Source organism: Ambystoma mexicanum, chromosome 13, assembly GCF_040938575.1.
Source record: "Ambystoma mexicanum isolate Mex_15411 chromosome 13, UKY_AmexF1_1, whole genome shotgun sequence".
Classification (NCBI taxonomy): domain Eukaryota; kingdom Metazoa; phylum Chordata; class Amphibia; order Caudata; family Ambystomatidae; genus Ambystoma; species Ambystoma mexicanum.
Window position 1 is genome coordinate 220,289,803 of NC_090938.1, and position 25,004 is coordinate 220,314,806.

Consider the following 25,004-nt stretch of genomic DNA (forward strand, 5'->3'; position numbering starts at 1 on the left):
GCCCCACATCTTGCACCTTAACCTGCCTCTGCCACTGTCACAAAGGATTTACTCATGCGTAAAAGGTTAGGGGTGGACTAGGGTACCTGGGGGGATACTCAGTTTACCTTTCTGGGGCCTAATTCATGGTGCAGGTTGTGGTCCCCAAACCCCATGACATTCCCAGTCCCATCCACCTAACTAAAACATGGACTTCATCACAGGGGCCAGAGAGAACCCAATTTAATTACTGAAGACAAGACACTGAATTTTGTGGTCAAAGACTAAAGGCACAATGATGAGTAATGGCAAAGCAGATTTAGGCAGGTCAGATCCACCAGTGTTTGAAGTGCAAATAAAATAGTGGAACTATGTCCCCCTGCCCACCCCTTCTACTCCCGCACCACCCACACCATCCCATGCCTCAGCAACCCCATACTCAACCCCCGCCCACAATGCAAACACCATACCTTCCTTTTCTCCACTGCACCCCACACTGCTGTGTTTACAGTACTATTAAAACAGACGAGAACACAACAAAAGAAAATGCAGCATTTAAATAACCATTAGTTGGTTGTTGCCCCCACAGCATGCTGCTTTAAGGAGCCCCTTCCAATCCTACCTCTATAGGGACATGCCTAGGGCTACACCTGCCCATTATCTGTACAGACACTGTATCTGCAGCAATTCATGATTAATTGCAGAAGGCACATATCAGTGCCGAGAACAGGGCTTTATGACTGCTTGAAAATGAGCGTTATGTCCCGGGATGTCTATATAAAGGAACAACACCAACCAAACACCTGCAAGGCAGCTCCGCATGGTGTGCCACTGGAGTGTTACCCTATGACCCTGGTGCAAATCCTCAGAAGGGAAAAAGTTACCAAATACATAAATAAAGGTGTCCATCACTGCCATCCTGGAACAGTGCTCTGGGTTAAATAAAGTAAGGGAATGACCACTGATTTCCGAAAAAAGTAATGGAACGTTGTACCCTTTAGTTCCCACCCACTTTTGTAAAAACAAAGAAATATCGAGGCTGAGTACCACAAATGAAATACACCAAACACGGGCTATAAAGATTGACAGATCTTTATTCTATTGTACAGTTTACAAAGAAACAGATAGCTATCTGGCTCTCAACACCCCACAATGAGTACCAGCCCTTCAGAGAGAGGAGAGAGAGTACTGGACATTTGAACATTCATGCTTTTTCTACATTTCTATGATATTGTCCAACCCCTCTACATGTTAATAATCTGCGGTTTAGAGTTCGCGCCGAGTTCACATACAGCTTATACAAAAATATGCAGGGGGATTGCATGAGTTTGTATTTCCATCAAGTTACAATGGCGATGTATATTCTCGGACCCCACAGTAAGCCTTAGTCTATATCCCAACACAATGTAGTTCAGCCTGTGTCCATGCTTGGCATTTGCACTTCATTGTCTCAACGTTCACACAGGGATGAATTCTATGTGCGCAGACAATACTTAGTTGACAGTTCATATGGAGCGCAAGGTCTCTTTACCTAGCCTAAACAGTCGGCTCTCGGACAACCTAAACATTAACGGGGCTCAAAGGTCGGGAAGCTTGCTTGCAAGTTGAAAACACAATCCACCATTTTAGAACAGTGAATCGTACAAAACAGAAATCAAAATGGCAGATGAATCTTAAAATGGCAGCGAAGTCGATCCAAAATCGGAACTTTGCAACACAGTTTTCTTCACAGAGCGACTAGGCTTAGGCCAATATAAACCAAAAGGAGGCATAATATGATTTCCCGTTTAACATTTTGACATCTGATTTGTATTTAGTTTCCCAATTCTTGCAGTGATAGTACACGCTCATCCAAAAGGATTACGCTCAAGGGAGCCCATCAAAACACTTTCATTTTATTTGATGTTCATTCATGGATTTGCTATACCGGCGTGAGTAGTGTTTGTAGCGTCTGTACCGAGGTGAATTTTTACGATCTCATTTTGCTAAACTAGCAATTGGAGGAAAATTGAAAGCCCACCATGGAGCTGAATATGATTATTGAGTGGTGTATTTAGTTGTTTCTCTCCTTGCCCCGCGCGCACCTTCTGTGATAGCCTCACTTAACCCTTTCATTTTGTGTTGCTCTTTTTAGCCGGATTACTTGGTTCTGATGTTAGGTATTTTTTACCTTTCATATTCTGGACGCCGATTGTAGATTGTGGTGTTTGTAGGTCGAGTTTAAAAGAAAGGTCTGTTCTTCACAGTCCGTTACATGTACCCCCTGAAACACTAACACACCTCATAGTCAGTAAAAGTAAAACTGCATCAACTGAGCCCGCTCAAATCCTCTGCGGTGGACTGGAGCCCTCGCGTTATGTGCCTGAGGCAGTCGAAGCGTATGAAAACCAGTAGTGGAACTATGTTCCCTGATGGTCTGCCCCACTCTCCACAAACCCCATCACCACGCCCCCTCCCATGTGCAAAGCCCCAAACAAAAGCGCCTGCTGTTTAAGGGAACGTCAGTGCAGTGCTCTGAAGTGCACGTTTCAACTGCTTCCTACACTTTTATAAATAAAAGTACAGGAACAGTAAACTGTAATAAAAAAAGTAGAGGAGCACCGCCCCCAACCGCTCCCACCCACTTCTATCTCTGTAATACCAGGATAGGTGTCAGAGTGGGACTATTTAGAACAGGCTGGGAACAATGTTAGGAAATTCACCATCAGCAGCGAGTGAAGGGTCCCCCAGCAGACGGAAAGAGTCCAAACAATGCCCCATAACCTCCAGACACACTCGCAAACACACTGCGGAATTGCTTGAACCCACCATCTTGTCCTTTCCTTCGTCAGAATCTGAAAGTGACAACCCTGGCACCATCATTTCCACATACAATGCCACTCTACTTCACAGCCTAAACCGGGCATGCGCCTTTAAAAACAACTGTTCAGAAACAAACTCCAGTAACAAATGGTTCTTTGAAGCCCTACTTACCCTTCACATAAATACTGGTCACTTAAACATCTATGGAGAAAGTACCCCACCCCATCAAATAAAAAAAACCTTCTTTCCTCCACTAGAAACAACAGAAATGCCATAATCTCAACCAAATCTGGTATCTACAATGTCAGAATCAAGGAAGCCAGTTCCAATACAAAGGAGCTATTCAAATTGTTCAGAGAGCTTGAATCCCTTATACCTCCTGCCACCAGCTTCACCAAAGACAAAAACTGATGTACCATGATCTAAACGGCACTACCAGACAAAACCCGCAAGCTAAGAGACCAAACCACCCTGAGGAAATCCCTACTTACCAATGCTGCTGTGCCTCCTCCCACCTTCCTTGACTCCACCACTACCACCCCTCCTCCCTTCCACTTTATACCAGTGTCCCCCACAGATATGCAAACCATCATACAACACCTTAAACCATCCAACTGAAAAGGTGACACTTGCCCTTCCAACATTGTTAAGCTATGTGCCACAGCGCTCGCATGCATTATTTCTAAATGTATCAATGTCTCCTTCGCGTCCTGCTCTGTCCCTACAACCATCAAAGAAGCCGCAGTCGCACCTCTACTCAAGAAACCTTTGTCCCTTCTGTGACCCTTTCACTCCCACCTCACCCTTTGTTTCCACACTCTCCTCACCTGAGCTGCTTGAGTCGAAGCTTTTCGGAGAACAGGTTTCGACTGGCGAGGTAGTCTTTTTCCTTTTTTGAAGATAAATGCTTGTCACGGAGGGAAGCCACAGTGAACGCTGATGGGACAGCAAGCCTGTGGCTCCCTTTCCAGGAACAAGCCGATAAACAAGGGAAAAACCCTTGGAAGGCACTGAGATGATCTCTCTCCGACTCTGAGTGTCAACCTCCGAAGTGATGGTGCAGACGTGGAGGAGCAACGGTAACAGGAAGAGGCCCGGACCAAAACAGGGAGGAGGATCTGCAGCAAACATTGAGCAGGTAGGTGTGGCTGGAGTCCGGTGTTGCTAGGCTGGACACAAGATGCACTGATCACAGATAAGAGGAGAATACGATGTAATGGAAAAGATGGGGGCTCCGGCGGAAGTAGGGAACTGGAGACGGGGAGAAAGGGAGAGAAAGCAGAAAGAGCGCTGGGCTCCATGTCTCGGAACAAGGGGACGTGAACCGGAAGGAGAGCCAGGAACAGCAGAAAAGAGGAGACACAGAAGGGGAAAGAGGAAAACTTTGTTCTGAGGACGAAGACAGAGGACAAGAAAAACACTGACGATCCGAGTGGAGAGTCAGCAGCAAGCGTAAACCCGGAAGCTGGGAAAACAATTCAGTGGGGTTGCAACACAGGGTCTGCCGGGAGGAGGAGGAATAAATACTTCCGGTAGGCTGCGCGCTGAGGAAACTGGAACGGCAGCTATGGCCGTAAGAATAGAGGAAGGACTACAAATCTCCAAACCCATACTGCACACAGTAACGCCGAAGTAACCGCCAGTCTCTGCGATGGCAGATGACAACCTTCCCTCGACCCATCGCTCCCCACTAACTACCGCCCCATCATAACAGTGCCCTACCTACTCAAAATTCTTGACCGGACAGCCTGTACACAACTCCAAGCTCACCTAGAGCACCAATGCCTCCTTTGCTTTGACCAATAAGGTTTCAGACATAGACATAGCACCGAAGCTGCCCTCCTTCGCCTTAAGATATGACTTGATTGCATCAAAGACTCAGGAGATCTCACCATTCTACTCCTCTTTGACCTTTCGGCAGCCTTCGACTTAGTTGACCCCGACATCCTTTGCCAGAATCTCACCACTAACTTCAACCTCTCTAACAATGCTACCAGCTGGATCTAATAATTTCTTAGCAAGCATATATTCAGGGCATTCATAAGATGAGAAGTGGCAGACCCCGTCCCTGTACCACACAGTGTCCCCCAAGAATCCTGCATATCCCCCACTCTCTGCAACATGTACACAAGACCCCTATTTGACCACCTCAACCTACTCAACATACCATATACTAACTTTGCAGATGATATGCAAATACTCTTGAAAATCACTGGGAACGACAGCCTAGACTCAGCCAACATCAACCAAGTCTATAGCATTATTCAGACTTGGATGGATGAACACCACCTGTGTCTCAACGATGACAAAACAGAGTTCCTCATTGTGGGTTCTCCCCATCGGCTCAAACTACTGGACCAGGCGAAAACCCAACCTCTAACTCTAGCCATTTAAAAACATTGGGTGTCTTCGTCAACGCAGAGCTTTCCGTGCACAAGCACGTTAATTTGTTGGACTCATCTGCGGCATACTTGTTATGCTCACCAGGCATCTACGGGGAGCGCACTTATGCCCTGGTTGCCGGATTCACCCTGGACATTCCCAATTCTGGACAATGCCTTCTATGGTGGTTGGCCTGAAAACACAGGAGGACTGGATTTAGGAACAGATTTGTTTCCTCCCACCAGCCCCCTGACTCGACCTGATGGCTCACTCCTCACCTTGTTATGATGTCTGGCGTGCTCTCCGTCCTGCCTTCTGTGCAGGGGCGCGTAGTTTTCTGCGAGTTGAAGCGCCCGAGTTAACTTCACTGGTGCTAACCCATTCAAGTGTCTTTAGGAGGTAAGTCTGGTTATAGCAGTCTTTAAATGTCCTAACTTTCCTTTCCTGCTATTAATGTCTTTTCTTGTTTGTTCCCCCTTAGGTACACAGAGGTTTGGTGGATGCGCTACTTGGATCAGGCTCCTGCAAGGATGAGGGACGCAGGAGCGTATGATGGATGGTAGGTTAAAGCGCGAAGTGCGAAGTGCGCCAAAGGCGCCAGGGCAGACTCCAGGAGAGTCCATGATGAAAATGCAAGGCCCTTGGGGCCCCAAATGAACCCTGAGTCCTAGCCCCACCTGGCATGTGACCATGCCAGTGGGGTTCTGGGTCACGGGTCGTGACAGCACTCCCCCCCACGGCCCTTCCTAAGGTGATTCTCCTGACTGGTCCAGGCTTGCCTGGAAAGTTTCGATGAAACGTTCTAATCAAATGCGGTGCATGAATGTTCTCACTAAGTTCCCAAGATCTGTCTTGAGGGCCATAACCCTTCCAATGACCAGATAGTATAGTTTGGATCTGGTATATTTGGTATCCAGAATTTTTTTCACTTCGAATTCGGGTTCTCCATTGATCATTATAGGTTCAGGTGGTGGTTTAACTCATGTACCGGTTTGTACTGGCTTTAGCAGTGAGACGTGGAATACTGGGTGAATTCGATTGTTGGCTGGTAATGCTAGTTTAACTGCTCCTGGGTTGATGATGGCTTGAACAGGATAAGGTCCCAAACAGCGAGGGCGAAAAAGTCTGGGTTCCTTTTAGCAGTATGTATTTTGCGGCTAGCCAAACTCTGTCTCCTACCTGATAGTCAGGGGCCTTTTTCCGATGTTGGTCAGCAAACCTTTGTTGCTTATTTTTGGCTTGGATTATCTGTTCTGTTGCCTTTTTAAAGGCTTGGGTGATGTTTGCATGAAGAGTCTTTACAGCCAGCATTTCTAGACTGGAAGGGCTGTCTAGTTCGGAAGTACGTGGATGTCTGCCGTAGAGGGTGTAGAAAGGTGTTTTACCAGTTCTGGAATGCAATGAATTGTTGTAAGCATATTCAGCTATCCATAATAGATCTCTCCAGGTTCCTTAGACTTGGTGCAGCATGCATCGTAGGTATTGTTCGAGAGCCTGATTGGTCCTCTTTTTTTGATCATCCGTTTGGGGGTGATGGCTGGTGGATAGACGGTTGTCGATGTGAGCCATAGCGCAGCACTTTTTCCAGAAGTTAGATACGAATTGGCTGCCTCGATGAGAGACCAGGACTGAAGGGAATCCATGCAGTTTGATAATGTTTTCCAAAAACACCTTTGCTAGATGAGATGCATCCGGAACGCCTTTGAAAGGGATAAAGTGTGCCATTTTAGAAAATAAGTCCACTACTACTAAAATGGTATTGAACCCTTGGCTGGGAGGTAAATCAGTACTGAAGTCGAGAGAAAGTGTGTGCCATGGTGCCGGAGGTATTTCCAATGGTTGCAGGAGGCCAGCTGGTTTTTGCTTCAATGACTTGTTTTGTGCACACACCCCACATGACTGCACGTATTGGATGACGTCTCGACGCCAAGTGGGCCACCAATAATTGCATTTCACTTTGGCTAGGGTTTTGGCAATTCCGGGATGTACAGGCGTTCATCAAAATATGGCAGTTGATTTTTAACTGTGTATTGTGTTCCTTTGGTATGCCATTCCAGTAACTCGCTCTGGGTTATTTCACGTTGGATCACGTTTCTAAGATCAGTTTGTGTTAAAGCTGTGGTGAGGCCTAAAAGCTTGTCCTCAGGTATAATTGCCACTGGATCTGGGGTTACATATTCTTTTTCATCGATGCCCATACGAGATAGTGCGTCAGCTTTCCCGTTTCTTACGTCTGGTCGATAAGTGATTATGTAGTCGTACTCGGCGAAGAAAAGGGCCCATCATAATTGGCGCGAGAATTGTGCTTTTGCTGTTTTTAAATATTGTAAATTCCGATGGTCTGTAATTACAGTGACTGTATGCCTGGCCCCCAAGAGGTAATGACGCCATGCCTTGAAGGCGAATTTTACAGCAAGCAGTTCCTTATCGGTGATGGCATAATTGAGTTCAGGAGGTGTGAGTTTTCCTGACCAGAAGGCCATGGGGTCCAATTGGCCAGTTTCAGGGTCTTTCTGAGAAAGAACCGCCCCCATAGCCATGCTGGAAGCATCAGTTTCCACGATGTAAGGGAGATCCGGACGAGAGTGTCATAAAATCCGGGCTGAGTTGAACCTTTCCTTAAGTTCTTGGAAGGCCTTTTTGGAGTTTTCTGTCCACGTGAATTTTTTATTGGTTTTTCGCAGAAGTAATGTGATCGGATGCACAATCTGAGAGAAGTCTGGAATGAATCGACGGTAGAAGTTTGCAAAGCCCAGCATGCTCTGGACCCCTTTTAACGAGGTCGGAGAGGGCCATTTAAGAATGGCATCCACCTTGTGTGCATCCATTCGAATGCCTTTCAGAGTAAGAACGAAACCTGAAATTCTAGTTCTGTTACGTGGAAAAAACATTTTTCAAGTTTTGCGTATAGTTGATGTTGGCGCAGTTTGGCAAGGACAGCACGGACGTGCTTGACATGGTCTTGTTTTGAGGTTGAATACACTAGGATGTCGTCTATGTAGACCAGTGCGCAAACATTGATCAACTCCCTTAGGACTCTGTTCATAAAATATTGGAACACCGCCGGGTCATTGCAAAGCCCAAAAGGCATTACCTGGTACTCAAACAACCCATATTTAGTACGAAAGGCCGTTTTCCATTCATCTCCTTTTTAACTCGGACCAGGTGGTACGCTCCTCTGAGGTCTAATTTAGTATAAATCTGGGCATTTTTGACTTGATCCAGCATCTCAGGAATAAGGGGCAGGGGGTTACGTTTTTTATGGTGATTTGGTTCAGGGCGCAATATTCAATACAGGTTCTCAAGTCCCCTTCTTTTTTTGGTACAAAGAATAGGTGACTGGCTGCCGGTGATTTGGATGGGCGAATGAACCCATTTGCCAAATACTGGTCCAAATAGGACCTTAGATGCTGGTTTTCTGGTTCTGTGAGCGCGTAGATTCTGCCACAAGGGATCTGTGCACCAGGTATGAGGTCAATCTGACAGTCATAGGACCTATGCAGTGGTAGTGTATTAGTTTGTTCCTTCTGGAACACATCCTGGAAATCTTGATATTCTTCAGGGAGAGTACTGGTTGCGCCAAGTGTAGATTTGCCGATTCTAGGACTCGTAGGAACCTTGAAACTGGACTTGTTTTCTTGGAAATAATAGGTGGAAGAGCAATCACGAGAAGTCAATTTTCTTGTATGCCAATCTATCCGAGGTTTATGAGCAACAAACCATGGCATCCCTAATATTAGCTGAAACGGAGGCGCCTTGATGAGATCAAAGGAAATTAATTCCCGGTGTCCATCCTGGCACAGCAGGGTTGTTCCTGCTGTACATTGGGTTACTGGTCCGGAAACAATTTTAGTCCCATCCACCATGGTTACCTTTTCAGTGTTCGGCTTAAAACTTAAGGGAAGCCCCATCTGTGTGGCCAGGTCTCGATCAATATAATTCCCAACTGCTCCGCTGTCTATGTAAGCTTCAACCGAATGCATCCTTGAAGGTTGTTGGTGATTGATTAGAATCACTGGTATTGCAAAATGTGAGGTTGGTGGCTCATTCTTCTCACTGGAAAAACTGACCTCTACTTTTGTCGAGCTAGGCAGTTTTCTGCCTCCTTACTCTCATCCTTTTCTGTAGCTCCCACAATTCGCTTGGGGGGATTTGTCGGACAGTCTTTTAGGAAATGCCCCGATTGTCCACAGTACAAACATAACTGCTGTTATCTTCTCCTGTCTTTTTCAGCTTTTGTTAACTGTGGTTGTATGCCTCCAATTTGCATTGTCTCTGTGGTATTCTCTGACGTGCGCGGAGTAACATCCTTGGTTCGTAAATACACGGCCCGTGTGTCTGATCTGGACTGATCTGCTTTCCGATCTTGTAGTTGATGATCTAGTTGCACCACCAGATTGATAAATTCACTACAATCTCCAGGTAGATCAACTACCTGAGCCAAGACGTCCTTCAATTCCCCTTGAAGGCCTCGGTGAAACAATGTGGTTCTCTTGTCTTCAGGCCACCTGGTTTCGGCAACTAACCTATTGAAGGTTGCTATGTATGTTAGTAAGTCCTGATTCCCCTGCCGGAGTGATAAGAGTTCGTTGTCTACAGATTGTCCATGTGTGTGTCGAGGAAATAGCATGTCCATTTCTCTTTGGAAGCCCCCAAAGTCACGTAGTAACGGATTATCATAGCTCAAAAGCGGCACTGACCAGTCTGCTGCACTACCGCTCAGATATGACAAAATAAATGCTACTTGTGCCTGATCGTTAGGGAATGCTCCCGGTCTGCAGAGGAAGTGGAGGTGACATTCATTCATAAATGCAGCACACTTCCTTAGATCACCTGAAAACCTTTCTGGTGGTGCTAACGGTATAGTTCCGGGTAAGGTGATTTGCACTGGAGCGGCAGACGATGTGGTTGCCTGTGCCAGTGGATTTGCCCCGGGTAATGGAGCTTGTCCGGCCTGTGACTGCAGTAATTGCCCGCTGATTTCTTCGGTGCGATCCTTGGTAACGACAAGGTCCCTTCGCAGGGTATTACTCTCTTGCCTAGCCGAATGTACTTCGGCATGTAATTGTCCTAATAACTGAGCCAGTTGGTCCATTTCTGAAGTCTCCATGGCGCCCAGATGGATAATGTTATGAGGCTTTGCATTCTGTTACGCTCACCTGGTATCCACGGGGACGCCCTTATGCCCTGGTTGCCGGATTCACCCTGGACGTTCCCAATTCTGGACGGTGCCTTCTATGGTGGTTGTCCTGAAAACAAAGGAGGACTGGACTTAGGAACAGTTTATTTTCCTCCCACCAGCCCCCTGAATCGACCTGATGGCCCACTCCTCACCTTGTTATGATGTCTGGCGTGCTCTCCGTCCGGCCTTCTGTGCAGGGGCGCGTAGTTTTCTGCGGGTTGAAGAGACTGAGTTAACTTAACTGGTGCTAACCCATTCAAGTGTCTTTAGGAGGTACGTCTGGTTAAAGCAGTTTTTAAATGCTAGCTTTCCTGCTATTAATGTCTTTTCTTGTTTGTTCCCCCTTAGGTGCACGGAGGTTTGGTGGATGCGCTACTTGGATTAGGCTCCTGCCAGAATGATGGACGCAGGAGCGTATGATGGATGGTAGGATAAAGCGCGAAGTGCGGCGCGGTAATGTCTTTTCTTGCTAACCTGTATTCTTTATTCCTTTTTCAGGTCGCGATGGTCTTTCTGGGCGTGTGAAGATTTCCGGAGTGGAACCAGTCAAGAAATGCCCAGCCAGGTGAGGATTTTGTGATTACTGCCGTGAATGCCGTGAGTAACCTGTTTAACGTTGTCCTTCTTTCAATCTCCCTCCAGGTGCTTCGTTCTGGTGCGTGCGTGGTGTCTGGATGATGCTGCCAACTGGATGGAAGACCGCGAGCAGCAGGGATTGACGGATGGAAAGTTGCAGGTAAGCAGAGACTGCTAATGATGTTCTTTTGTCTCCTCTGGAGGTCCGCTGTGCAAGGATCGCTGGGTGCTGGTCTCTGGACACGATGAGCGTCACGCTGCTGGCTGCAGAATAATGCGAAGCACATTCTGTAGCTGGGGTGTGGCTTAACTAGCCCTCTGTAAAGTAGTCCAGGTAAAGTAGTCCGGGCTACCACACCCTAAAACACTGCACCGCACAGTCTGGTTCTCAGGAACTAGACTGTATGGGTGCCTCCATGTTGGCTACAGGCCTTTACAGAAAAAGTAGTCCCTTCAAGGTAAAGTCCCAATCTGAACATGAGCCTGGCGCCAAAGGCGCCAGGACTGACTCCAGGAGAGTCCATGATGATAATGCAAGGCCCTTGGGTCCCAAATGACCCTGAGTCCTAACCCTACCTGGCATGTGACCATGCCAGTGGGGTTCTGGGTCACGGGTCGTGACAATACTCCACAAAACACATCAACTTAATCTACAAATTACTCACATCAGACAACTGCCTCACCCTTGCAAGGGCCATCATTGGTAGCAAACTAGACGACTGTATCGTCCTTCTCTCTGACACCTCCTCTAAAAATGTTACCAAACTACAACTGATCCAAAATAATTCCTTTAGTGCTGCCTAGGGCCCGGATTGTATTTAAAATACTATCAAACACTGCTGTATCACAACACCACACCCCATTTTCTCACCCAGCACATCTCAAGAAAAACCATTCCCCGATGTCTGCGCTCATAATGCGCTCTTGCCTTATCTACTCCTAGATACAACAGACAAAGAGCAGCAGGAGTGAGCTTCCTGCTTACTGCCCCCACCTTGTGGAACTCATTCCTGCCTCTCATCCAAAACAAAACTTAATTCACCCACTTCAGGAAAGATCTGAAAACCTGGCTGTTCGATAAATATAATTGACTAAGACTACTACCAGCCCACCTGCTACCCACAGCACCTTTGACTTTATACTAATGTTTACTATGTATTCTATGTTACCCACCCAAAGGGTCTGGGCGCTGCAAAGGAAATAAATAAATAAATAAAGGTAGGTCAGGCAAGCAATGGGTCTGTAACATTATGAAGCAATCGAGCAGAGGCATTGAGTAAGGGTTGGGACAGGCAGGTAATCGGTCTGGCAGATTGGACAGGCCATGTATCTGGCACACAGGTAAGCAATACAGCATTGAAATGAGGAACTTCCGGGAACAATAGTAACTACGGACTTACCAAGGGGAATTTGTTGTTGAGCAGCAAATGCCTCCTCCGTCTCTGCTTCTCCCTCCGCAGGCAATTGGAATGACCTTATAAACTTAAGCTGAGCAGACGTCCTGATTTTTCTGGGACTGCCTGGGAATTGTGCCCTATGTCCCCCGTCCAGCCAGTTTTTACATATCAAACCCTGTCCCAGAGAGGTTGACAACTCACATGCAACAATTAATAGACTCAATTAACTTCATAATACTTTCATAATTTTGTCATCACAGGTTGGGCTCATGCCCCCAACCTTTCAGGCAGCAGCCACAGCCATTAATTGGTTGTGCCACAGTGACCAGCTCAAAAAGCAATGAACAACAGAGCCTAAAATATCAAGGAGAGTAAAAGGTCATTTTAATTAACAGGCTAACATTCAAAGCTAAAACTGCACAATTTGAGTTATGTATCATTTATATAAGGGAACAGTGCTGGAAATAGTGTGGAATGGGGTGAGGGTTAGGTCGGTGTGTTGATGGGGAGGGGCTACGAGAAGTGGAGGGTGGTCCTTTTGGAAATCTGGTACCCTAAGATCAACTACAAGGAGCAACTGTACAGAAAAAGCTAACAAGAGTGTCAGAGCCAGCCCCATACAGAAAAAGCCATGTAGTATTCTTCCTCTCCTCCCACTAATTCACCCACATATTTTTCCAATTCGTCAGAAAGCCTGGAGACCCTGCAAATGGCAATGGTGCACAGTAGAAATCCTAATAACACACCCAACATAACATGTCCACAGTACAGGCCCCGAGTCCTACGTGGTCTTGTGGAAGAAGGCTACTGTTTCCCTGGCTAAGAGCAGTCCTACAGTCACCACGCTACATGCACATTTGCACCACGAATCACCTGAACGCAGCCGACACCGGCAAACCCTCATCTCTGACAGGATGAGCCATTTTGGCAGCTAATGTGGTTCTATTAACTTTACATCAGGGGGCCATTGTTAAATTCTTAGGAATAATGAGAGCCCAGCTATCATTCCGTACAACTTGCATCTTGAATTCTGGAATGGAATCCCCGCCTGGATGGTAGCAAATTGGCTTACACACAGTCTTCACAAGACAGAAGTGGATCGTGTGGACTGAAATTGGGATGATCACAATGAAACTATGCAGGATTTGGCAGGCTACTGGCCTCAAGAATCCCAAAGAAGCGAAGACATCAATCAATTATTGGCAAAGAGAGAAGTAGATTGGATTACCAAATTAAACACACTGAGCCCTTGTGGCATGAATTCAGAATTAGATTTAGCTTGTTATTTATAACTCACTTTGGTCAAATGCTTTGAATCTTATGGGCACAGGTTAAAAGGCAACTATTCACAACAGAGGATGGTTGAATGTTACATTTATACAGAATAGGTGTATTGTGTTTAAACATTTGAGTGAATTGCGCAATGTATCAGGTACTGAGAGTATAAAGAACTTAAATTACTCGATTGACTCGGGTAAAGAATGGTATTTCTTGGTTCATAAATAAATTGCTATGGATTTATAAGATTCAAAACAGCATCATGTACATATTACACCCTTACAGCATATAGATATGTATGCATAAACACACACCCAACATGACGTCCCCACTTGTTCCATTTGAGAACAGCTCTACCAACGTATTAGTTGTGAGATCATGATGTCATATCCTGTTTCTCCCATGATTTCCGTGGCCCTTTTTTCACTACATAAGAAACAGTAATAGACTTAGCTGGCCTTTCCCGCCACAATAGGGTAAGATGTAATATAGTCTTTGTGGAACGAACTTTGAGGTGAGTGATATTAGAGATGTTGGAACTTGTGGAAAGCAGCATCACTAAACCCACATAATTAGTGACATCATTTTATCACAATGTTAACAGAATGATGGACGGTCAGATGTTCGAAAAGTGATTACGAATTCCCAGTGAGGACTAGTGTGGATATATAGGGCCTGATTACGACTTTGGAGGCAGGGTATTGGCTGCTTCCAAAACCGTGTCCAGGTTCCCTGAATGGGGAATTACAGGGCCATTCCGAGTTTGGAGGGCCCGGTAATTCCTCGTTCAGGGAACCCGGGCCCGGACCTTCCCCAGTCCCATTTGAGCCCCATAGGGCTCAATGGGAATGGGGGAGGGAGCTAACAACGGGCCGATTACGACCGGCTCATTGTAAGCTCTGTGGTTCCCTTGCAGGACCCTGTAAGGACGTCCGGTAAAACCAGACGTCTACATCGAGACCCGCGAGAGAACCTCGTAATGAGGTGGAATGGGTTTAACGGGTCCGCCACCATTAGCTGCACCCATTAACCCATTCCGCCAGGGTCGTAATGAGGCCGATAGTCTTCTATAATTAGGGCAAGGCTCACTATGGAATAAAAGGCAAACCAGAGTGCACCTATGCTGGGTTGAAAGATATTCTGGTAATGTATCCTAATTATTCCTGTAGAAAGAAAAACATTTTAGCTAAAGAGAATTTCCATCTACACGTGCCGAAATATACTGGAGAAGCTTATTACTATACGTTAATTGCTGACACCAAGAAGGTTAGTTAAGTCTTGGAATTGATCTTACAGGTTTATAACTATACGTTAATTGCTGACACCAAGAAGGTTAGTTAAGTCTTGGAATTGATCTTGCAGGTTTATCACTATACGTTAATTGCTGACACCAGGAAGGTTAGTTAAGTCTTGGAATTGATCTTACAGGTTTATCACTATACGTTAATTGCTGACACCAAGAAGGTTAGTTAAGTCTTGGAATTGATCTTGCAGGTTTATTACTATACATTAATTGCTGACACCAAGAAGGTTAGTTAAGTCTTGGAATTGATCTTGCAGGTTTATCACTATACGTTAATTGTTGACACCAAGAAGGTTAGTTAAGTCTTGGAATTGATCTTACAGGTTTATTACTATACGTTAATTGCTGACACCAAGAAGGTTAGTTAAGTCTTGGAATTGATCTTGCAGGTTTATCACTATACGTTAATTGCTGACACCAAGAAGGTTAGTTAAGTCTTGGAATTGATCTTACAGGTTTATTACTATAGGTTAATTGCTGACACCAAGAAGGTTAGTTAAGTCTTATAATTCTTAGAGGTTTATTTTTCAAACTATGTGGAACCCAAACATTTCCTGTTATACATTTTTTCATAAATGGAGGACTGACCGTCGCTACATAACAGAAATTATAAAAAATCCATGAAGAAGTGGAAGGGATGGACCCTTGATGAAGGATACCAAAATCCCCAAATCTTTGGGACATTTTCTAATGATCATCCTTTCCCAACAACGTGATATTTATGACCTTATTGAACTTGATATCATTTTTATCGTGACAGTTTTGGATGATATACATATATTTGATAATAAGGGTTACCATTACTACAACATGTGTATTTTTTGATTTCTTGGATGTTGTTTGAGCTGTGAAGATTATGACAAATTACAAGCAATCTGTTCATTTAATGAATTGATGATTACATATTTAACATATTGAGAGTGAAAGACATGTTTTGAAGAATTGATTCTTGTTAGGAGTGCTGGGGACGCACAGTGGTTCATTTCACTGTGAATTCTAACTCATGTGGCCATAGGCAATATAACTTGTGCTGCTCCATATTCGCAAAAATGCCAACATAAAGCATTGAAATGTGCCCTAGGGTGGGCAATGTGCATGACCACTACCCCTCCGCAAGCTCCGTGTAAAGTGAACCTCCTTTAATAGAATGAGAGAATTTTGAAATATTATAAGCATCTTGTGAAAGATGTCAGATATTTGTGGTTTCCAGTGAACAAAGTCCCTTCAAAAAGCTTGAGACGGTCCCTGCCAATTCTTCGCTCTTGCCTTTGCATTGGATGTTTGCCTGTGTGCCTCAGAGGAAGGTGATGACCCAGCCCAGCTGGCGTGGCCTTCATCAGATCCTGCTAATGTCCAGGGCTGCTGTCGATGCACCAGACACTGTCACCTGAAGCCTCAGTGTCACTGTCACCTGCTAGAGTGGCTACAATACCTTATTCATCTACAGCAGAACCAAACTCTTCACCAACAAGTGCAGCAGTGACTGCTCCTTCTTCGCCCACTGCTGCAAATACTGTCCTGCTGACAGCATGGATATTGTCCTGCTCTCAGCATGGATATTGACCTGCTCCAGCATGGATACTGTCCTGCTCCCAGCATGGATACTGTCCTGCTCCCAGCATGGATATTGTCCTGCCCCAGCATGGATATTGTCCTGCACCCAGCATGGATACTGTCCTGCTCCAGCATGGATACTGTCCTGCTCCCAACATGGATACTGTCCTGCTCCGAGCATGGATATTGTCCTGCCCCAGCATGGATATTGTCCTGCACCCAGCATGGATATTGTCCTGCCCCAGCATGGATTCTGTCCTGTTCCCAGCATTGATATTGTCCCATAGATACTGTCCTGCTCCCAGCATGGATACTGTCCTGCTCGCAGTATGGATATTGTCCGTCCCCAGCATGGATACTGTCCTGCACCCAGCATGGATAGTGACCTGCTCCAGCATGGATACTGTCCTGCTCCCAGCATGGATATTGTCCTACTCCCAGCATGGATATTGTCCTGCCCCAGCATGGATACTGTCCTGCACCCAGCATGGATATTGTCCTTCCCCAGCATGGATTCTGTCCTGTTCCCAGCATGGATATTGTGCCATAGATACCGTCCTGCCCCAGAATAGATACTGCCCTGCTCCCAGCATGGCTAATGCCGTGCTCACAACATGGATATTGTCCTGCCTCCAGCATGGATATTGTCCTGCCCCCAGCATGGATATTGTCCTGCGCCCAGCATGGATTCTGTCCTGTTCCCAGCATGGATATTGTCCCATATATACTGTCCTGCCCCAGAATGGATACTGTCGTGCTCCCACCATTGCTACTGTCGTGCTCCCAACATGGATATTGTCCTGCCTCCAGCATGGATACAGTCCCGCTCCCAGCATGGATACAGTCCTGCTCCCAGCATGGATTCTGTCCTGCTCCCAGCATGGAAATTGTCCGGCCCCCTGCATGGATACTGTCCTGCCCCCAGTATGGATACTGTCCTGCTCCCAGGATGGATATTGTCCTGCCCCCAGCATGGATACTATCCTGCTCCCAGCATGGATATTGTCCTGACCCCAGCATGGATATTTTCCCATGGATACTGTCCTGCTCCTACTATGGACACCGTTGTACTCCCAGCATGGATACTGTGCTTCTCCCAGCATGGATATTGTCCTGCCCCCAGCATGGATATTGTCCTGCCCCCAGCATGGAAACTGTCCAGCTCCCAGCATGGATATTGTCCCATGGATATTGTCCTGCACCTAGCATGGATACTGTCCTGCTCAGAGCATGGATACTGTCCTGCTCCCAGCATGGATACTGTCCTGCTCAGAGCATGGATATTGGCCTGCCCCCCAGCATGGATTCTGTCCTGCTCCCAACATGGATATTGTCCTGGCCCAGCGTGAATATTGTCATGCCCCAGCATGGATGTTGTCATGCCCCAGCATGGATATTGTCCTGCCCCCAACACTGGTTCTGACTCCAGCTTCAGTTGATGCTCTTCCCCATCTCAGGTGAGTTCAGGCACAGCTGAAGAAAATGAACCCCAACACTTCCCTGCTGCTCGATGTACACAGACAACAGTCTTTATAAACTCTGCCCTCGCAAGGGGTGATTATTTGCCCGTATTTTGTGATTTGAACAAAAACATTCGATGCACCAGAAAACAAACATTCCATCTGCATGCATTATTTTCTTCAAGGAAATGAAAGAGAGTGTGAAACAAAAGTAGAAGCAGCCGCAAGGAGCACATATCCTCATGCTATATGTACTTTCCTCTTATATGTACGTTCCTCTTAACAACATCGTTGTCAAAGTATTTCTATTGGCTATTGGAAATTTCATTCTGGTACACATGTCTAATAATGTATGCTGACAGCAAGTGATCAGCTCTGCCTTTTGTGCATTCTGATGGCTGCCTGTGTATACGGGCATCCTTGCTGTTCATCATCCGAGTGGGCATTGATTTTGCTTGCATAACCCTCAAAGTGCTGTGAGGAACTGGCATTGACCCCTGAGTTATATTAGGACTTTGCTGTGGGCATGAACCTCGAGAATGTGGAACTAAGTGCACAGCATGGCTTTCCTTCATCTCATTATCCAGCTTCCAGTGCTTAGTCTAGGGGCTTTGAACACTGCTTGTCCTAAGTCTGAGTACGCTTGCCTTCATCCATGGTTCGAAAGCAAGCACAGTTCTCTATTAGCGACCGGGCACTATGCCTGCATCTAGAACATAGCTAACGTTGGGTTGTGCTACACTCCCCTCCATGACATTGCCTCTGGGTGCCGAATGGCACCTGTCCCCTTTCTTAGAGGAGACATCTGTGATAATATGATACGTGATTCTGAGTCACATGGTTCTGTGGCCTGTAATGTTAACAGATTTTCCGTTCGGTTTAATGGACCAGCAAAAGGGTGCAGTTAGAATAGCCAGAGAGAGAGGTACAGTCCACAGAAGGGGTTCACCATCTTAGATCTTGCTGGGGCTCCTCAAACTTTGCCACTTCGCCCCTCGCCACTTTCTGCAAAACAAAGCAAATGTCTTTTGACACTGCAACCCTGATTGGTGCCCCTGACAGAAGGCTTTCCTTGGGACGAAGCAGAGGATAGCGCAGGGGCAATGCGCTGGTCTTGGAAGCAAGACCACCATCCCGGATCCGCGCTTAGAAACCAAACTCAGGTACGGTATTAGGCATGTTATAAAAAAACAATTAAATAAATAAATAAAGGCTAAAAAGGAAAAAATCATTTGTGACATGACTAAAAAAGGCAAGGACTCTAACTTTTCTGGATTCACATATGGACTCTTAGAAGAGGAAGGAGTTACTGGAACCTGTTTGTGGGCATAGTCTATTCCAAAAAACGTTGCCAGAGAAGTGAAGACCAGTGCCTTCCAAGGGAGAGACAGCGTCCACCGTTACCCTTCCAAAGCGGCCTAGCGCAGTGATGTGCTGATTGGCGGCGCAGGTCCCCTTTGCTGACTGATCACTGGAGCAGAATCCTGTTCGCTGGAGGTGGAGAACACCTGCAGGTGCTCTCAGATAAACTTCCTGGAGCTGAAGTGAGGATACGAGGACCCACCCTGTCCCTGGAGACCCTGGACAGGGCCTCCCAAGAACCCAGAAGTCAATGAACCACCCCGGGAACGGATTCCTGCCCTGAACCGCTTCTGAGCTACATCGAGCCGGACCTCGCAGGGCTGTCTCAAGCTTCTGCGGGGCATGTGTGTGCCATTGCTGCTTGTGAACTGCACTGTGTGTTGAACCTAGTCTCCCAAGTTACCAACTAGATGCCTCAGAAAGTGCCTTGAAGGCTGGCTTGACCCTATTGTGCTGCAAGTACAAGACTAAAAGTTACCTCCTTGTCCATCTTTGAGCACCCCGGTGACTTGTAAGACCCCACTATCTATCTTTTTTCAAAGACATCATCTTCATTCAGACATTGCTGCTGAACTGAGTGCCTTGTTTGCTATAAAGTCTGGGTTCTTTATGGTCTCTCCTAAAGTGGTGGTATGGCAGCGTTTTTTTTTTACTTCAATTATATGTTACTACTTTTTATAGAAGCTTGCTAGAGCATTGTTTTGTTTTGAGCCCACAGTTCTACTTTTGTTTGGGTGGCTTCTGTGCCGACTCACATCCCCTTTAAATAGTACAGGTGCCCTCAGCCCTCGGCTCCCCAAAATAGGGATACCTTTCAGGCGGCGCCTTGTGCAGCTCCATGATTGAGATCACTGTTGCTTTAGTAGTGCTCTGGGGCTGAGGAGGTGCTCCAGACACTGCCCATCCCTGTGCGCCTGCAGAGCAGCAGTCATTTCGTCACACTGCTTTCCAGGGGAACAAGACAATGGACAATTCGTGATTGCTGGGAAAATGTGGGGAACCACTGATACCGCTGCATAGTTTGCCATTTAATACCCTCATTGGCTTACATACTCTATGTTGGTTTCATTTGCACTCACATTCTTCACAAGAAAACCTCTAACAGCAGGTAAAGCGTGTTTTTGTTTAAATCTTATAATGTATTGTACATGCTACTTGCCCAAAGCACTTTCTGAAACCTTATCTATAAATGCGTCACTAACAAGTAAGAACTATGTATTATTTATCGGCAGCTCCAGTCTCAATAACAAAAACTGAGGGTTGGGTGCATGTGAGGATGGATTGCATAACTACAGTTTGGTATTTTTACCCTGGATGGGTGGGAGATCAATTCCTGGGTTGCTGAACCCTACTGGCACAAGCACACATTAAAGCAGAATCCGTGCACATACCAGCACAACCTGCTCATACTTGAGTAGAAGCGCAGCACAATGTTACACAACCTGGGCATTGTTGAGCAACTCAAGTGGCAGAAGTGTGAAGATCCAGGGTAGCCCTTGATAGCAAGGCCTAATTGCCCAACACAACTTTCAGAATTAGAAAACAAAATGGCACTGGTATACTTGAATTGTAAACTGCAGCTCTCCAGATATGTTGGACTACGACTCCCATGATCCCTCACAATGACTATGACTCCCATGATCCCTAAATGGTGACTGCGACTCCCATGATCCCTCACCAATGACTATGCTGGCTAGAGCTGCTGATAGGGCCAAAGGTTGCAGACCACTGTTTGACCTAATTGCGCCGCAGCCCTGTCAGCACTTCTGTGTTTACACTGGCACCTCTATAGCATATGAGAGCAGCAGTTCTTAATGTGGGATGTTTTCTGGCAACAAGATTATAATACAATATATGACCTGGCACCGGAACTATGTCGGCGATTATACTTCCTGGCAACGGTATTTTAAACTGCATTATTTCTCCTCCACTATATTTAGGGAGACAATTATTTCATATACTTAACAGTGCACCCGACACTTCTCCTGGAGCGTCAGCACGTGCCTCCTGTGCATTTAGCATTTCTGATGGACACACACTTTCCATAATCCACATTGGAGCGTCAGCACGTGCCTCCTGTGGACTCAGCATTTCTGATGGACACACACTTTCCATAATCCACACTGGAGCGTCAGCACGTGCCTCCTGTGCACTCAGCATTTCTGATGGACACACACTTTCCATAATCCACATTGGAGCGTCAGCACGTGCCTCCTGTGCACTCAGCATTTCTGATGGACAAACACTTTCCATAATCCACATTGGAGCGTCAGCACGTGCCTCCTGTGCATTTGGCATTTCTGATGGACACACACTTTCCATAACCCGTATTGGAGCGTCAGCACGTGCCTCCTGTGCACTCAGCATTTCTGATGGACACACACTTTCCATAATCCACATTGGAGCGTCAGCACGTGCCTCCTGTGCACTCAGCATTTCTGACGGACACACACTTTGTAGCATCAGTACATGCCTCCTGTGCACCTAGAATTTCTGATGGACACACACTTTCCATAATCCGCATTGGAGCGTCAGCACGTGCCTCCTGTGCACTCAGCATTTCTGACGGACACACACTTTGTAGCATGAGTACGTGCCTCCTGTGCACCTAGAATTTCTGATGGACACAAACTTTCCATAATCCGCATTGGAGCGTCAGCACGTGCCTCCTGTGCACCTAGAATTTCTGATGGACACACACTTTCCATAATCCGCATTGGAGCGTCAGCACGTGCCTCCTCTGCACTCAGCATTTCTGATGGCCACCCACTTACCATAATCCGCATTGGTCCAGTGGCAGATCCTAGACAATGGAAACATTTCATAAACTACCATGCACATTTCCGTCTAAAACTGCTGCCTTTTCAGCCAGTGCACTTGCAGCAGGGATTTTTGAATGCACCAATTGGCAGCAGTTTTAAATATCTATGTGCTGATTGGGAAAACAAATAATGAACGCAGTAGAATTTTTCTTAAAGTAATTTATCCTGTAAAAACTCCACTGCTTAACTGGTTACAGAAATGTAATGAGCACACTGGACTTCCTGGGCAACATTCAGGAGTGCGTTGTTATTTCACACACTTCAAAGCTATTATCATACATGTTTAATCAGGTCATGAATGCATGTATTCTTTGCTCCGATTTAAAGGGGGTGACTCCTGCTGTCCCAGCAGGACTTTACAGAGCACGCGTGTACTTCTATTGCAGTTTATTTTGTTTTCACACAAAAAAAAAACATGCATTAAGCAATCCTAAGGGGGTGGCACCTTTCCTAGGATAGGCATACCGGGCTCTCTGTGCAAAAGACATCACTTCTGCGGACAGTTTATGAATGATGGTATTTTTAGGCTCCATGCCTGGGCTTGCCCTCGTGCCGCACTCTGTTTACTACTGCACTTGTAATATAAACTCCAGCAGCCCGGGCCTGCGCGCGAAGCCGGGTGGTGTCAGTTCCCCGCTGCCATCATAAGGTCATCCTGTGACTGACGAGGACACGTTGAGCGGCCGCAGACGCACAAAGTCCCCTTTGTGTTTCCAGCACCGGTCCTCGATCCGTCAGTGTCTAACCTGACAGCTGGCGGCGCTGTCCTAATCCCTCCTCCAGGGGCGACGGCCCCTCTGCGCCCAGGCGCACGCCGCTCATCCCGGGCACGCAGGCAATGTGGACACTTTGGCTTATCCGCGGAGCCATGCGCAGGGGGGTCTGGAGACGACACCTTCGTCTCCACTAGTTAAATGCATCCTTACTAACTCAAAATCTGTTTGAATATTTCATCATGTGGAGGAAAACAGCGCGAAACAGTATATTTGCTATCAAGCTGACAGGAAAGGTTCACTAAAGCTAATTATCAACGTTGCGAAGGAGGTCAGGTGCTTTTGTGGTTTGTACTGTACTATATACTATAAATCACATAATAAATAAACTGACAATATATAAACCATTCTCGTAACAAGTGAAACACAAATAGAATAATTGTAGCTTTATTCCCCCTTCCCCCGCCCCCCTGAATTGAAGGAGACCACCCATGAAATTGCCACATTTTCAAAATGAAATCAAAAAGCAAACAATACAAACAGACATGTACACCTTGCCTTTACAGTCTGTTTGGTACGGAAATGTTATTACTGCTTGCCATAAACGCGTGGCAGAAAGCACAGGGAATTGATTCATGTGGAATCTGCCAGGCTTAACCCCTTCGCCCACCCTGATGAGATTGGGAGGATTGGCGAGCACCACACTCGGACAGAGTCCTGAAAGTTAGCATGTTAAACTTCATACAACCCACTAAAAAAATAAAATTACAAAAAACTCAGCATTTTTGCAGACTTATCTCACTCAAAAATCTCACACACCATCTCTCGCACAACAACCCGCACGCACTTCACAACACCGCAACAACACATAAGCCGCACCAACCGCACACGAGGACTGAAATCAATCGATACCCACACCAAAGCTCAGCATCGGTGTGTACCGAGTTGAAGCTGCCAACAGAACACCACTCGTCTCACTATCCTACTCCCGCTTCACCTACTAACCCATCCCACCTTCTCGTTTGCAGATCCGCCAGAGCGCCTGGGGACCAACTCCGTTGGTGATGGTGTGCGGTACAAATACCTCTAACATTTAACATTTTAACATTCCAAAGGAATGCATTCCTTTCAAACCTGCATACCGCCGTAAAAAGCAAGTGCCATTTGATGGAAGAGAAATACAAAGCAAAAATGTCAAATCCATTGTGTGCCACTACCCCGGAGCCATATGATTGGGACATGCCCTGGAGTGCCAGATTAAGTTGCTCCGGGGCTTAAAACCCCAAGTGAAAGCAAAGGCATCATGTGATGACCTGCATGTAACCATTATTTCTCACCGTTCTAATAATCATTATTTGCACCTTTTAAAAGACATGTCACGCATCACAGCCCAGCATCTCACCCCTACCCTCACACTGCTCTGCCTGCAGCTAACATGCTTAAATGGATTTAAAAAAAAACTGGGGCAGAGTTCTGACCTCGAACGTTAAAGTGATGGGAACAGCTGATCACTGCGGGCGCAGTGCTCTTTGGCAGTTCCGGCTGGGCTGGTGTTTTCCTTGGCTACGGGAATCCGGAGGGACACTTTCTCCCAGAGGGCAAATCTGAGAAAATCTGTCCCAATTCCATCACTGTTTACCAGTGTAAAAATGAGGTAGAATTCATAGCTGTCAAACAACCTATGTAACAAAGGACTTCTTCACCCTGTCATGGCCTTTAACAAACAGTGCTTTGCATGTTCGCGTTTAAAGACCATACTTATAATATGGCGTTACTATGCCATTCCACAGACTTTTAACAAGGGCACCGGGACGTTGCCCCTTGCCATACCTCACGGGTTACTAACGTCCTTAGCACCCTGGGTTCCCAATCCGGTAACACAGGTGCTGATAGTGGTACATTTTCCATGAATGAAGGGGACGCCTCATAGTGTCCCGTTCATTCATAGAAAACACTGTGTAGGGATGGCCGCCACAGAGCTGGAAGACGGACTCCAAGTGGAGCACAGTGGCGGCTGCTATCGTTGGGCGGCCGGGCGCCGCCCCCCCAGAAAAAAAAAAGAGAAGCTAAAAGAGATTCAATCAGAGCTTCTCTGATTGAATCTCTTTTAGCTTCTAGTCGTGCTGCATTTCCTTTGCCAACAGCGTGGGGGCGCTGTGGCAAGGAAACAATATACTAGTATAGGCCGGCCCGG